This window comes from Sinocyclocheilus grahami, unplaced genomic scaffold (assembly GCF_001515645.1).
Source record: "Sinocyclocheilus grahami isolate Dianchi unplaced genomic scaffold, SAMN03320097.WGS_v1.1 scaffold688.1, whole genome shotgun sequence".
In the NCBI taxonomy this organism is placed as follows: domain Eukaryota; kingdom Metazoa; phylum Chordata; class Actinopteri; order Cypriniformes; family Cyprinidae; genus Sinocyclocheilus; species Sinocyclocheilus grahami.
In genome coordinates this window covers 75792-80422 of record NW_015505867.1, presented here as the reverse complement: position 1 = coordinate 80422, position 4631 = coordinate 75792, and the positions used below count along the sequence as shown (strand labels likewise).

Genomic DNA, 4631 nt, shown 5'->3' with positions numbered 1-4631 from the left:
TATTAAAACTCAAAATTCCAGGCATTCTAAATTGTAGACGGAAAAATGCTTCTGTATGCTTTTTATATTTATATAATTTAATATAGTTAACTTAACCTATATCACACAAAGAGTACAGTTTTTCTGCAGATATCAGCATAACAAATTTAATAATCATTTTATACAAGTTCAGTAACGTTAGCAAGTGACTTACATTTTAGACGTAATATTGTTTGTTTTTGCTCAATTTTGCCAACGAAAATAGTTCCAAACAAAGATCCCAGCACTGTTTTGCGTCTCTGAGCAATGGACGGTGTTTACTTATTGAATGAATCAGCTTTTTGAACAAATTGGTTGAATAAATGATTCAGTGATTCACTTATTAACACAGTTAAATGCTTTGTTCCTGAATGAATCAGCCGTTTGAATGAATCGGTTGAATCTCAATGACTCACTCATTAACAGTCACTTGCTGCCACCTACTGGCGGTTTTTATTTCACATTTTGACAATATTTTTCATGTTTTTAAATAATTTCAAATATCAGTATTCAAAGTTTTATGTTAAAAACAAAACAAACTACAATATAGTTGTGGCCTAATGGATAGGGAGTTGGACTTGTAACCCGAAGGTCACGGGTTTGAGTCTCAGGTCTGGCAGGGATTGTACTAAAGGGAGTGAATAACCAGTGCTCTCTCCACCTTCAATACCACGACTGAGGTGAGACACTGAACCCCCCAACTACCCCATTGGCCACACACACACACCCACTGGCGTGTGTGCGTGTGTGCGTGTGTGCGTGCGTGCGTGCGTGCGTGCGTGCGTGTGTACACACTTACACTTGGATGGGTTAAATGCAGAGCACAAATTCCAAGTATTGGACACACTTCACTTTCAGGAACAGGAAACTACAGCTGTTACCCAGCAACAATAGGATGGATGTTAACAATAACAGGTAATTTTGTGACTTTTTATTATTATTATTAAAGCAGTGCAACAATTACAGTATACGCATGTTTGGCTGATAGTGATTAGTGCTGATTGATTCATATCATGAGTGTTTGACTGTTTGGTGTCTGTCAGAAAACCAGATCAGACCAGAATCACCCAAACAAATGCCATTGTACATCATCAGCATCATCATCGTCATCTCATGTTCTGGAGTCATTGTGATCTGTCTGATCATCAGCATCAGCATCTGCCTTTACAGCTAAGATCATTTTTTGATTGTATTTTGGTGGTGTTTATGAATATCCTTAAAACATTTCCAAGCATCCAAACATCACTACATTTTTAAAATATTTATACAATGGTTCTTCCGGCAACTCCAGGCAATTTATCATTATTAAAACAAACAGATTTCCACTTTTTCATATTGTTATGCTGGTCAGATTAAAACTGTCTTGGACACATTTCCCCTGCCTTCATCAATTATTTCTACTATTTTCAAATGTATTTTCTGCATTTATTTTATTGCTGTACTCTTGTCCTGGTCCCATGACTTTTAATAATAAAAACTGTATTTATTGTTATTATTATTATTATTTAAAGAATTCCAATACATAATAACATTTCAATATTTATTGTGTAAAAAATATTTAATTGCATGTTTACAAAATTACGAATTGGGGCGTTATTTGCATCATGACCAGCAATTATGACACTATAAGTTTTATTAAAATAATAATTATTATTATTGTTTTGGTTTTTGTGCATGTGGTTATAGCTATTGTAACACTAGTTGACAATAGTGTGACTGAAAAGTTTTAGATGAAATATGAATGTGATTGATGAAAAAAAAAATTCACAGTGTGATGCATCTGTGTGTTGAACATTGTGAGTGGATAAGTCAGAGTGTGAAAAAGTGTGTTTTAAGAGGTGGTTAAGAGTGGTTTTGCTGTTGCTGATTAGATGTACACACATATTATCACAATGAACTGAGCTGCATTCTGTGATGTTCAACATCTTCCTCACTTCACAGGAAACTAAAGCAGATGAAGATGAACTCTGATCTTTGTGAAACAGACCAGGAGGGTGTAAGTATATTTACTACACAACAGGTTATTAATCAGCACATATATGACATCTATTCTTAAATTCTGTGAGTGAGAAGTTCAAGTCTTGCAGTGTATTTTCACCAGTTTTCTTTGTCTTTCAAACTTGTGCGTGATCTGTACAGATGAAGATGATCTCTTGACTGTTACAAACACACAGTCACAACCAGTGAAAGTCAGTTGCTCAACTTGTCACCCACACACCTACACACCTCCATCATGTTTACCACATCGTGACTGTTCACTGGTCCCCAACAGCAGCTGCTACGGCAAAACAACAAATATCACACAGTTGTAAAATCACTTATTCACATCTAAATAATAATGGTGTCATTTTTAATAATCAATTATATGCTCACTTATGCACTACACAGCACAGCAGATATTTGAACAGGAGCAGAAATGTCTGTCGTTTGTGTTTCATTATTTTATCTTTGTTTTCATCTGGACTACAGTCTTCACACAGTTTCATGAACATGATCTTTCCTTCTCTAGACAGCAGTGTGTGTGTGTGTGTTTGTGTGTGTCTGCTATTCATCAGATGAGCATCTCAATACAGGAAGTATTGTACATGTGTATTTGTCCCAAAAATTGTATTTGATTATCTGATATCAAATGTTAAACAAATAAATGGGCCAGGCACACTGTACTTCTTTCTTTTTTAGACAGAAGAACAAAACTTTTAAACTTTAATATGCCTAATATCAAGAATACAGAAAAGATCTGACAGGGTAAAGAGTGTCTGGAAAGTGACTAATTACCAAATGTGAATGTGCAAAAATAATTTCAGATATTATATTTGACATATTGCTGTTATGAGCAGTATAGTCATAATAGACTTCACAAGCTCTTGAGTCGTCCTGCCGGAAAACACAGGGCGGTGTCATAACAAACACTGTGCTGCAGTAATGCAGCATTACAGGAGAGTCCTACTGAAAAACTGTGTTGTCACAAAACAGAAAGGAAGGAAGAAGCATTCAACATATTTCACCTTTCTCATGAACACACACCTTTGTTTGGATCTGCTTATCTTTGATCAACAGTAAATATAATACAGACATTACAAATTAAAAGTAATTCTTGCACCTTCCGCAACAGGTTGCTGTCGTAAAAACGGACAATACCTGGTTGTGACAGATTTCCTTTATCACCTCCGCTTATTATCGCAGAGCTTTTCAAATTAATCACGTATTGCAGGACAGACAGGATCCATTTCCTACTTTTTGAGAGATATTGTTTTTCTCATGAGGGTGTTATTTACATCATTAATTTGTTGGAAGCACATATTACATTTTCGACTTGCCTGAGTCGGGCTTTAAGCACAGCACAAACTGTGTGCATTGGTCTGAGATTCTTTGCGAGTGGCACTTTCCTTTACACTATTGGAGATGTGGAGAAGTTGTTGAAAAGTGCAGTCCATCATGCCATTCGCAAAGTTTACCTGGCACTCGAGCAGTTTTTAGGGGTTTGTGTGGTATTTCCAAGGCACTTAAGACCCCAGGTTTTAAATCAGAATTTTTCACCATTGCAGGTACATTACAATTGTTCATTAAGATCACGCAATCATGACCGTGTCAATAAGTATGATGTATATGTCCTCCAGGCTTCCCTAATGCGATTGGTGCCAAAGACTGCACACACATTCCCATCAAGGCCCCACCAGGCTCCAATGAAGGGGATTTTGTGAACCGAAAGGGGGTTCACAGTGTAAATGTGCAGGTAAGTTACTATTAGGATTCTTAATATTCCAGGTTAGTAATATCAAATTTTTAAAAAATCATAAAGTATGCAGCTGACTGACTAAAATGTCTTAGATGGTGTGTGACTCTACAAATGTGGAAGTAAAATGGCCAGGATCTGTGCATGACTGAATAATTTTCTGAGAGTAATGTTTATGTACATTATTTGAACGTGGTAAGGGAAATATAAATGTCAAGCTCACTGTATTACATACACTTATGCTGGGCCTAACAGAACTGAATATTTCCATTATACAAGTGATTATGATGGGTTCCTACTTGGAGACAGGGACTATGCCTGCAGGCAGTATTTTATGACGACATTCCCTGACCAAAAACCCGTTACAATGCAGCTCTAGCCAGGACAAGGGCACGCATTGAAATTACCTTTGGGCAACTAAAGGGAAGATTTCAGTGTATGAAAAGTCTGAGGGTTGCTGATAGGGCCTGCAACATTATTGTTGCATGTTCTTTATTACACAACATTGCCACCATCAGAAAGGAGAGGACCTGTGGTGGAAGTGCAGCCTGATGATGACCTCCAGCCAGTGCACTTGGACCAACCTAGTGGCAGAGTTGCACGGGACAGTATTTTGGAACACAATTTTTAAGTGTTTAATAAAAGACAAGATAAATACTTTATCCTGTCTTTTATTCTTTGTAAAGAAAAGTAATCAGTTATCTTTTGCCTGCAATAAGAGATATTGTTATGTAAGTTCAACAGTATTACTCTGTGTGAAATAGTGTATCAGCTGAATAAGCTGAAGTTCATTTTGAAGCAACTCTATCTCTAGTGCCAGTATTTTCTTTAAGAGGTCAAGTTCTATTACTCAACTTTTTCAGGCAAAAATACTCTACTT

At 36.6% G+C, this 4631-nt stretch overlaps 1 pseudogene; it reads left to right on the top strand.

Annotated features, from left to right (window-relative positions):
• Window positions 1-913: 913 nt before the first annotated feature.
• On the top strand, window positions 914-4383 carry LOC107559488 (putative nuclease HARBI1; annotated as a pseudogene).
• Window positions 4384-4631: the final 248 nt, after the last annotated feature.